The sequence below is a fragment of the Temnothorax nylanderi genome, unplaced genomic scaffold, assembly GCF_030848795.1.
Source record: "Temnothorax nylanderi isolate EJ_2023f unplaced genomic scaffold, tnyl_v1.0 TNYL_tig0016_pilon, whole genome shotgun sequence".
Lineage (NCBI taxonomy): Eukaryota > Metazoa > Arthropoda > Insecta > Hymenoptera > Formicidae > Temnothorax > Temnothorax nylanderi.
In genome coordinates, this window is record NW_027249078.1 from 1,609,130 (window position 1) to 1,621,587 (window position 12,458).

Here is a 12,458-nt window from a genome sequence, read left to right on the forward strand (position 1 = left end):
GACACACTAACGTAACTGATCACAACACCACTCAACATAATGCAACTAGAGACTTATCAAGTAACAACTCATTGTCAGTGAAACGCAAAATTTTCTATGGCGCCAGATTCAAAAGAAAAAAATTAGGAGGCGTTATTTTCGTATCGACCCTCGTAGAACAAGAAAAAATTTAAGAAGATACATAAAATATGAGATGAGGTCGATAATGTAAGATATATATAAAAAATGTGTAACTTCTCTCTCTCTCTCTCTCTCTCTCTCTCTCTCTCTCTCTCTCTCTCACCACACACTCGCCATATATTATAATACTTAAGTTTAAAAAATTGACACATTTTTCTGAGTAAAAGTGTCTTATCATCGCACATTCAGAATTTTTATATTTTTTTCATGCAAAGTCAATCGCGCACATTGTGCAATGTCTTTAATTTCTATAATACTCAATTTCTTTAATTACTCAATCTTTAATTTCTATAATACTCAATCTCGTATCCCTCTATCATCTCCAAGACAGCCGAGACCGATTAGCTTCCGCCTTTCGGAAAAATCGAGCGCTAACGTGTGATATCGGCGATGAGGCGTTTATCGTTAGCGTTATCGAAGATCAAATCGCGTGGTGACGCGAGAATGACGGAAAACATTCGACTCGCTTCTACGCTAGGAATTGCGCGGCGAGAAAACAGATGGACGTATCGATCCATCGACACAGAGCTCGAGCCCTACCGCCGCGCCGCAACGTGCCGGCTTTAATGTTATACTGCGCGCGGGCCAACAAATAATACAATTATGCCATGACGGAATCAGCGCAATTGCGGTCAGCTGGTATAATGTATAAAGTAATGTAAAGTAATATAAATACATATATAAAGTAGAAATAAAGAGAAACATTACCTAGTGGCGCGTTGTTCTAACGGACGCGTAACAATAAATAGAAAAGAAATCGCGAAATATGGCCGCGAAATTTTCGAGACGAACGGGTCATTCAAAATCACGCGAAACATCCTTCAATTTGTATAATCTGTATAGTGACTGTAGTATCTGTCGATACGCTTTTTTTGTGCCTCGCTGTTCTCCCTCGCCCTCTATACGCTCTTACCTGTACGTATACTAATTGCATCCTGGGTGAGAGTATACGTTTAGCCGGCTTTCTCGCGTTTCAGTACGAATTGTGATGTAATAAACGATATGGAAGTTGCTGCAGAAAATTGTATACCTTTGCGCTTATTTTAATTCAAGATTATTATGCAGTATGTATATATTGTCATTATTTAATGATATGATACTATGTATTTCTATCACATTTATTAGAGTTATAACTTGTACATATATTTTAATAACTCATTTATTAAAATAATTTTGTGTTACATACTATAGTTAAAAGTCACGATTTCATAATAAATCGTTTGTTGCAATATTATAAGCAAAGTATATAACAATAAATACACTAAATGAAAATGGAAGAGACATATTTTACAAATTTTTTGCAGAAATTCGGCATCCCCAGTTAAGAAATTTTATTAAACTAATGTGGTAAGGTCTCTTCTTCGTCGGTAATACCCGACTATCACGCTCACTGCAGCATTTTTCCAGTGATTATCAGAACCGCTTGTAAGTTCAGCGATCATTGATTTCGGTCAATTGATCTAACGGCCATGATCTAGCAACGAGATAGACTCGTAGATTGTCCGACCATCGCGCCTACCGGATGTCGACGTATATCGACCCATCGAACTGGACCCGCGAGCTACCGTGTCGCACGGGCCGTCAGACGTAACGGACAGGATAGTAAAAGCCCTCTGGTTCCAGTTGGTACGACGGGTCCGTTCGTACATCCGTCCGTACGTCCATCCGCTTGTACGTCCGTCAGCCCGTCGGATAATACCAGAGTTCACCTAAATATAACTCAGAAGTGGAGAAACGGAGAGAAACGCGCGCGCAAGCAAGCGAGCTAACAAGTACGAGAGAGTAAAGGAGAGAGAGAGAGAGAGAGGACTCACCGCTACGCGCTCAGCTTGCACGGCCAGTTGCAGATGCATGGACATCACCATGGCCATGTATTATTTTGTAGCATGCTTAATATATAGCTTGGAGAACGGATCGAGCCGAATTTCAACCATAGAACGACGATTTCGACTTTCCGTAATTGAATACACACACACACACACACACACACACACACACAACACGCACGCACGCACGTTCTTACGTAAGAAGCGCGAAGAAAAGTTTTCCTGGATCATGCGCTTTGAAGATTTATGTTTTCAGAAATAACTATTGTCCAAAGAAATTGTTTAAAAAACCCATTGAAAGAATAGAAATTACAATTGATAGAGAAATTACATACCAATTTCTTAAATATTCTAACATTTAAGTTTTAAATTGAGCTTCGTCTAAATCGAATGAAATTTTAGTCAGATTGAAGTAAAATATATTACCGAATAAATCACATTTACTTCGCCAATCAAATAATAACAAATAGAAATATTAATCGACTCTATTGGCCATTGTAATCATCAAGACAATACGACTATGGTTCGATTATGCCAAGACGCACTTTTAACCAAGAATTTGATTCTTATAAATTGATGTAATCTTTTGATACTTATATATAAGCAACTGAAATTGCATAATAATTAAAAATATATTAATTAACACATAAGAATTAATGTATAATATATACAGAAAAGAAAGAACTTCATCAAACTTATTATTATTCTTTTTTACAAATAAAGAGGATAAACACTCGCCTACACAAAGAATTGAACAATATTTCGTAAATTGTTTAGTGTAATAATAAATCCTACTGCATCGTTTAAGTAATAATGGATTTTCTATCTATTCTATTCTATTCTATTCTATTCTATTCTGGGTGACAATAGTACTAAGAATTATATCGATTGAAATGTGACGTCGAGCAAATATCGCCAGTCAAACAATTCTTTATTTGATTTCATCTCTTGTGATGAAAAATCTCAGAAATTTTTTGTAGATTTTCTAACTATTTCCTAATCGTTTTTAGTTTTTCTGGTTTCACTTTTTGCATTCTTCTAGGCAAGTAGAAATTGTAAAAAACAGTTGACGATGAGTCGCATTTAATTGCTTAATGTCGACGTTCTCTTTTCCTCGTTATTTGTTCGGTAATCATCTTTGTTTATTAATTACCTATGAAATATTTTACAATAACATTTTTAAAAAAGAATAGCTAAAAATGGAAGAAAGTGAAAGACTGTCTAATTGTAAATACGTGTCGTTATAATGACAATGGATGAGTTGAATTCTAAATTAAAAATTTGAAGTAAGTTACTTCTATTTACTCATTAATTTTACTAACTTTTTCCAATTACCTCGAAACCGTTACGTTCATTGCCCATGTTTGTATTTAAAATACATTTAACAACGAAATCGATTTTGACATGATGAATTCCAGCAATTTGCTACGCGTTGCAATCGTTGTCACAAATAATATAAAAAACGAACAAACACATTGTTTTTATGACTAAAGCACGCATGTGAGTATTAAAACTTCGAATTATCATGAAATGAGTTTTTTCTTGTTTTGTCAAAGTTTGACTAAATTAGCGAAGACAACTTTTATTACGTATCTTAAAGGAAATTCTCGCCGCTTTCATGCACATATGTATACACGCGTAAAAAATATATTAATCCCGAGTTATCAATGTTATCATCGCAATTTTCATATTCGTTAAGATTGTAGAGTTATTTGGTAAAGACTTCCATTGCGAGTGTAATCCGGAGCTTTCAATTGGCTTATTTCGATTAATGACGAATACAACACGCGTTTTAGGACCACAATGTTTACATTGTAAATCAAATTTTCCTCTTTATTAATGCAACCTGAATCACCTTCGAGAACCGAATATGGAACCGTTAAAGCAAAACCAATACATATATATATATATATATATATATATATATATATATATGCGCGCGCGCACGCACACATACATAATTTTAAAATATCCGTTCTATATTTTCCAGTACCAAATATATATATGAAAAATTAAGTTATTATTTCAAATCTATATATTAATTTTAGACGAAACTAAGATTTACAAATATATCGAAAAATTAATATTAAACATAAATCTCAAATAACGTGTATTTCTCAAATTAATCAAAGATCTCGTATCATAAAAGAAATAAATGTGTAGGACGTTTTTTGTAGAGAGCGCAGGCGGTGCGTCGAATAACTTGCAAAAAATGTCAAAAGTCTACCAGGTACTCATTAGATTTATCTTCCATGAGCTTGCAAAGCGCAAGACGCGAGCAGGGAAGTGTGGATATCTCTCGCGGAGCGTCCTTACGTCCCATTCGAAAATAATACGCCGGCTCTCGTTAAATTACCCGCCCACGCTCGTTTCGCGTCGTCCGCGCGTAATGCGTCAACCTCTTCCCGTCTCTCTAACCCTTGCTCTTATTCTCTCTCATTCTCTCTCTTTCTGTGCCCTCCCCAACGTAATGTACATAAATACATTTAATCTCGCGCTCCTGCTGCTCTCCTGATATTTTTCGAGAGATCGATCGAGCTGCGCGGTCCTACATTTTCCCTACTAATTCCGAGATCTCGTTTGTGAATTTCGGTCGACATTGACGCGTTCCAAAATTGGTATTGGCGATTTCTGGCAGCGCTGAGTTCCTGGTTCGAGCGCTGAGGGTATGGCAGAAACGCGCGGCTATAATAAAGATGCGCTCCCCTCTGTCCTCATTTTCCGTGCCACACCTGATCTCCCCTCTCCTCCTCTCTCCTCTCCTCTCTCTCCTCTCTCCGCTCTCTCCTCTCTCAACTCTCTCCTCTCTCCTCTCTCCGCTCTCTCTGCTCTCTCTGCTCTCTCTCTCTCTCTCTCTCTCTCTCTCTCTCTCTCTCTCTCTCTCTCTCTCTCTCTCTCTCTCTCTCTCTCTCTCTCCCCCCCCCTCCCTCTCTCCCCCTCTCCCTCTCTCTCCCCCTCTCTCTCTCTCCTCTCCTCTCCACGCGTTATCTCGCTTTGCCTCACCTTGCCTCTCCACCCTCGCCTCGTACTATTACCACGCGTTTACTCACTCGGTCGTCCGTTCGCTCGGTCCTGCTTCAGGTGACGGCGGTACCCTCTTCTAACTACCGCACGCTCGGAATCGAAAAGGGGAAACCGCGGCAAGCGCGCAAGCGCGAGGGTCGAACGGAAAAAAATCGGCCGGGCTGACGACGGGGGATGGTCGTATCGATCGCGCTAGCATCGGGACCGAGAGTGTCGAGAGTCTACGGGTATGGTATAACCGTGATGCAGCTACGATGACGAGCTATACCCAGCTCGAACGAAAGTGAATGACGCGCCACCGGATCCTGAAGGACTCGATATTATATGTATGCCTTTCGATGTTATAACAAGAAATTCACGGCATAACCCTCTCGCTATGCATTAAATCGGTATTATTACTGCCAAAGCCAAATTATTGATTCAACGACGGTGGTTGAATTATTGGACTAGAGCGTACTTTTGAGAGCACGCTCTCGTCCGACGGGCTCTACTGTCTACAGCGATGTCTACTCCCCGCCATTTGCGCATCCCGCGAAAGAGGCACAATGTAGCAGTGATAGCACGCGTTGCCGGTCCCGGAAAAAGGCTCATTCGTTCATTCGTTTAAGATACGTTCTATAAAGCGCGCAACAAAAGTCAAGGCCGATGTTGCACGAGCGCGCCCGATCGCGCTCGAAGTTGCGGCAAGATGGGGCGAGAAATGAGGAGACAGAGAAGGATCGAGCGAACGAGTAGAAAAAAGAGAGGTAGAATGTAGCTGTGCCAGAACGAGCGAACACTGGCGAACAGGAGTTAGCGGAGGGTAAGGGGGTTGATGACGAGAAGGGAAGCGCGTTTGACGCGCAATGGACGCAATAGCTAAAAATCTCGGATATTTTCGACCGCGTTCGGCCAATGTCGGACGTAAAATTTATACAAAGCTACAAACGCGACGAATATTAACCGGCGTTATGTATATTAAACCGAGAGAGCTGTCCGCGATTATTAATCCTGACTTTATTCGACGTTGACTGGCGTTACATCCGCGCGACCGCAGCGCCATAATAATAAAAAAAAGCTGTAATATTAATCGTGGCAATGGACCGGATAACTATTCGCAATTCTAGCGATGCAAATGGCAAACAGATGTTAAAGTAGCATTTGCAAAGCTAAAAGGTTAAAAGTGGAATGATGGGACAAATAGATATCCAGTCAGAATTCTACAAATCTAAAGGCAACGCCGACTATAAATTCACGATAGCCCCGGGGTCCGTCAAAACGAGGCGAAGAGCCTCATCGTTAACGAGTAACACCAATCTTATTATTAATTAATAAATAATGCAGTAAATCGCCTGATATAAAATCGAATTCTCCCCTGAATATAATATCCTGTACATTCCTGTCCGTTTTTTATTTCAGAAATGGAAAATTACTTATTTAGGACTCTTGATTCCTCAGATCCTACAGATCCTTATATTGTATCATGACGTCAGAGATAACCATAGATATAACTATATAGATTTTTACCTGAACCGTGCGCGTAAAAATAAATTAGTTTTTTTTCGCGTGTCACAACTCATGAGATAGATTTATGGATGGCAGAGCGCTGATAGTATACTAACGTTAAAGAGGTTAAATATGAAATCAAAAGTTATGATCTTACAAAAAAAAAAACGATATAATGTTAACTAATTTATCTTGATGTGTGACAGAATATATATTATATTTAGATAGGCGGAATGGAGATGTAACATAAACAAAATATTACTGTCCCTTAAAAAATATCTTTTTCATAATGTTCTTTTATTAATATATAGTTTTGCAGCAGACTTAACACAATAAATGCACTGTTCTCCCAGAAATATTTCTCATTTGACTATCTCGAAGATTCTCTTGAAGGTGTATTTCTATAAAGTTGTTGCGTGTACTATGTCATTTGCTTTTGCGAATTAATACTTTCGCTATCCTCTGCTTGCAAACTGAAAATATCTGTAAGAACAACAACAATGAAAGTTTTTCACATTTCCTTAGAAGAAAGATAAAAAAAAAGATAGTACCAAAGTTATTTTAAATTTGTGAACAACGCTACGTTTCTCTAACACAGAAACATTTACTTATTTTTAACAGTTTATCAAGAACTTGTAAAAAAAACATACATGTATTATGTACTTATAATGACTTATGTAAAACAATATGTATATATATAAAAGTTAGTATTAATAATATAAATTATCATAAAAGTATAATTTATAATAGGCATGTGTAACAAATATATGCCTATTTCTATTTTTTAGAGATATAATATATGTGAGATATCTTTGCTATTTTACAATTTTTTTCTTATTATCTTTATACTTAATAATTGTTCTATTATAAAAGGAAATTTAGATGTTATTATAAATTCCAAATTTTCGATGTATGATATGCGTGCGTGCGCGCGTGTGGTGTGTGTCTCCTTTACAAAATTTTAAGTTTCATGCCGTAACAAGACACAAAAACATATTGAGACAACACGTACATGATACACGTACTAGATATTGACTGTGTTTCGATATTCACTGCATCACTGGCAGTACTGAAAATCTACATGTATAGTGTACGTGGTGTAAACTGTAGATTTTTCAGTACTGGCAGTGAGTATCGAAACGCAGCCTTCGTAGTATGTAACGTACAAGTAATATTCATCAAATGCTTTGACAAAACAGAGTAAGACATTTGTAAAGACAAATGATAATAAGACTTTGTAAATGCAACAGTAATTAATAAATAGTAATAACACTTACGTTGCTTATAGCGGAATCTGTCAAGTCTTTTGACCATGATATCTCTCGATTACTTTCGTCTACCTATAATAAAACGTACAAAATTATATAGTATCGCCTTGTAACGTGTGATCTGTCGTAGCGTCTGTAAAATCGGACGTACGTGTCTGTAGAATCAGCCATACCGCAACGGCGCAACGACGCAACGTGATCCTTCCGTTGATCGGCAAAGCTCTCGCGTAAGCTTCGCGTCATCGTTAAGGGTCGAGACTGTCGCATGGCAGAGACGCATCGCGGCGCGTTGCCATTTTCATTACCGCCCGCGTTACACCGTTCAACCGCTGACGCTGCCGCCGTCGCAGTCGCCGTCGCCGTCGCCGTCGTCGCCACGAGCACGAGAGACTGGCATTCGGCATTCCGTAGTCGCCGTACGCTACGAACGCCACGAATGTGACAGCCGGACTCGAACGCTTCGGTTAAGGTCGAGCGGATTCGGTCCCTCTCGGATTTAAATATCGGCCGGAAATAGGACATAGGACCTCCGTCCTCCGTTCATCCGCGCAGCATCGTGGAAAACGGGTACTAGGTAGTAGAGACTGCCGGGGGAGGTTCTTTCGATCCTTTCTCAAACAGGATTGCGCTGGTCGCAGACCAGCAGAATTATTGTATAACAAAGCAGCATTTCTGTATTATTAAGTATTAAACTTACCTTCGCAATTTCGTAACTTGTTCTTCAAGACCGAGGGAATGTGTTACTCTCTCAAAGATATACATATATATATATATATATATATATATATATATCTACAAACGGTGCTAAATTATCTTTTACATGTATATGTATTATATGGATTCTTTGATTAATCTGGTATTATTCATATTAATTTCCCAACAAAATGTTAATCGTAATCGATAGTTTTCAAGCAGGCAAAAACAAGGAATATTTTAGAGATAAATGCAAAAAGATTAAAAGTGCAGACAAAAATCATGAGGTCACATTACACATCAAGTTTCAAGACTTCGATATATCTTTTTAATTTAAGAATTATGTAAAATATTGAAAACAACTTATAATAATAATAATAATTTCTTTGACGTTGCCGCTAAGGAATTTTTAGTCAGAAAATCTGATGGACGAGTCATTTGTTTTAGAGTCATATTTCATATAGGCATATTAAGTAATCATGGGGAATATAAAGTAAGTGAAATATCAACTACGATATATAAAATTGCAGCAAAAATGTGAAAGCAGCAACAGTAATTTAATATAAAATATGAAAGCGATAGAAAAAGATAAAAAATAGTTTTATATTTAATCGCTTTTTGTTAATGGCATCACTTGTCTACCGATATTTGCGTAAAGACAAATTTTGTCAAAAATAGTTATAATCCTACCCATATACAATAGAGTTGTTTATAAAATCTTTATAAAAATCTAAGAGCAAAGTATAATTAGTAATAGCACTTGTTGGAGTAGCGGCAGTCCTGATGAGGATGACGATAAAATCAATTGGTAAAAAAGACGTGAAAGAAAATTGAAGAAAGAATATACAGGGTATTCCCTCAATCGCGAGTTTTTGATTTTTATATTTTGCTAAATTTAAAATTTTGCTGAAGATAAAATCTATTAAAGTAAACATAAAAATGGAAAGAATATTTTAGAAATTTAGAATAAAAATATTAATGAAAAATTTTATTATATTCGGGAAAAAGGAAATCAGTGATGTTTGACAAATAACCGTGACAAACAACGACTTATTACTTGCGCAAAGCCTAAAACCAAAAATACTTGTAGATATATTTCCAGCAATAGTATAACCAAGGTGTTAATACTAAAACGTTTGTATGCGCTCACACGTGTGTGTGTGTGTGTGTGTGTGTGTGTGTGTGTGTGTGTGTGTGGTGTGTTTGTGTGTTTGCAATATGAAAGCTTAAATAATTGATAAATATTTATCAATAAAAATTATTCTACAAAGACTTTCATATGATTACAGGTCCAAAAAAGTTTCGTTAGTTTCTATATCGACGGATCCATCGTTATGTGAATAACTTAATTGTCGGATTCACTCGTTGTCGATGAAATTGAATGAGTCACGAATACCGAGAGAAATGTCGCGAATAGGTGAATAATATTCTATTCTATAGCATATTTGGATGTACTATTTGCAACACATTACGCGCGTACCAATAATAAGTACATCCCGCGAGTATCTGGATGTTAAGACAGTTGGGTAGTTTTAAGGTACAGCGGCGATTGCTAGAACCGTGCGAGCGTGACAGTACAGGTTCCTCAGATATGTACGAGCCAGGTGGAAACGTACTTGCGAAGGTAAACGGGATCTCTTCACGCTCGACCTCGTCCCAACTTCGATTCGCGACCAACGCCAACGATCAACGATCGACCAATGATCGATATAAGAGTCCATTCGCGAATTATCGCGTATACGCGTACGTAAGGCTGCGCGAATTTATTTTCGCATACGCGACACATTATCATCGTTGTCGCGCCACGATTACCGCGTCGGAAATCTATATCGTGAAGCGAGTTATTGTGAGATGCACGCGCTCTGCGGTTAATCTTAGACTACTACATGGAATGTTTACGAACTCCGCCCGGCACGGGTTTCATTTGCAAATTCTTTGACTAATTTAGAACCGATTATTCCTTTATGTAAATCAGAGAGAGAGAGAGAATTTTGATAGTATGTAAAAGACAACGTACGGCAGCAAATTATGATGCGAATCAATTTTATTTTTTATTTAATTTCAAACGGAAATTGTATGCTTTCAAAAATAAGTATTAGGCGATTTTTGGCGTTTGGTACATGTACCAAGGTTGCTATTGGTAGGGGCAGAGCTTATTCTGTTAATACCGCAACATTACGTTAAAACATATATTGGTTCTTTTCTATACGCGCTAACTGAAAACTTATCCTTATGGTAATAACTGTGATTGAAATACCGAGTCTAAGATAAATTTTACACGAAATAAATATGTAAAATATATTGCTTACATCTATTTGTGTTATATTTGGTGTGTATATGCAACTTAACAACAACATATGCAAGTACCAACAGGTACCCTGCTTCATTACTTGGTATATACAGCATGGTATCACCCAACTATATAGGTACCAAAACGGCTATACCACAAATTACCAAACACGCGAAAACGTTCTGGTACAGTTTGATACACTTTGATTGTACCAGAGTCATGCCAAAAATCGCCTTATATATATGTAGATATATTGGCAATGATGATATATGTAAACATACAAGAGATATTTTTTTGATATATTCTTTGAAACGTTCGCTTATTGTATATCAAACGGAAGAAAGATTTTGCTTTTACGATCATTAAACTTACGAGTAGTAGTCCTGCATAAAGATCTTCCCTATTATGAGCTTAGCTATTAGGTCCTTCATATAGAGGATGTCCGCGATACGAATCTTTGGAAGCGAGTTAACGGCAAGCGTTATTAGCGCGACAAGGTGAAACCCAGGGGCAGAAATGTCTATTGATTTTTCGAAGAAAACTCGGCATCCCTTCTCTTGGATCCGTCGCCGCTAACCTACATTCGAGTTATAACGGCGCGGCGGTACCAAGTCTAATAAAACGCGTCCGATAATGAGACTCGCGCGACTATCGCGCCGATAGCGAGACTCGTTACTTTTTTTCCATGGAAAACGAACATGCCGATTGTTTTTCTAATCCGCGTCTAAATTTTCTTTTCTGTTTCCCTCCAAAAAATATTTTCAGATCGGCGTCGCAAACGAGCCTGCTGTTGCGATACCGATACTCGCGAATTGTGTTCAAATTGCGATTTGTTCCGTTGGGCAACGTAGCACCCTTTAAATGTTCCCGTTTTCGCGGATGAACACGGCAGGATACCGAGTAACGAAGAGGGCGACTCGGTCGCAATCCCCCATTCGCACTCGCGCCGAGGGGGATCGATCCACGTTCACTCTGCGCACCTACCCCTGCGGCAAAACCCAAATCCGAACCTCACTCGAAAAGCAAGAGCAACGCCACGGCTAAAATCGCTCGCATTTTTAGCCGGGGCGAATTTTCGATGCCGGTTAAACGTACTAATCTATGTGATTCTCTCTCTCCCTCCCTCCCTCTCCCACCCTCTCTCTCTCTCTCTCTCTCTCTCTCTCTCTCTCCTCTTTACCTTTTATTAAATAACAATTGAAACTGATAAAAACCGATATAATTTCGATCGAGTCCGACTCTCGATACGGGAAAATGGTCCCTTTATTCCCAACAATGGGCACGCGACGATCATACCAATTCCACAATCTCTGCTTCTGTAAAAGAAGGATCAGTACACACACATCGAAACTATAATAAATTACACTGTACTACAATCTTCATTCATTAGTGCAAAATTATCCCCGCTGGTGCAATCTAACTTCACCTTACGATATTGCAAGAGCGCTATTAGTAAAACGACATTACCTTCTCTTGGGACCTTAGTCATCTAAAGAAAGTAACGGCAGTAACGGGCTATGGCGACTATAGCGACTATAATTATATATAATGTGATAAAGAGAGTATCTGCATTTGAGCTGGTCCACTCTAAACACCGTTGATCGTAATATATAGATATATTTGTCGATGATGAAAAATTTTTTTCCAATATCGATTAAACCGGATTAGTTACTGCCGGATGAAACTCAGAAT

General features: G+C 38.2%; 1 long non-coding RNA gene across 2 annotated transcripts; it reads right to left on the reverse strand.

Moving 5' to 3' along the window:
* Positions 1-1,284: 1,284 nt before the first annotated feature.
* LOC139768499 (uncharacterized) lies at positions 1,285-11,788 on the reverse strand. Of its 2 annotated transcripts, XR_011717372.1 has the most exons (5): positions 8,481-11,460; positions 7,935-8,411; positions 7,793-7,855; positions 5,057-6,998; positions 1,285-1,889 (listed from the first exon to the last, which is right to left on the reverse strand). It is a non-coding gene; the product is annotated as an uncharacterized lncRNA (long non-coding RNA). The 2 variants fall into 2 exon arrangements; XR_011717371.1 differs by having other exon boundaries at positions 7,935-11,788.
* Between the last annotated feature and the right edge of the window lie 670 nt (positions 11,789-12,458).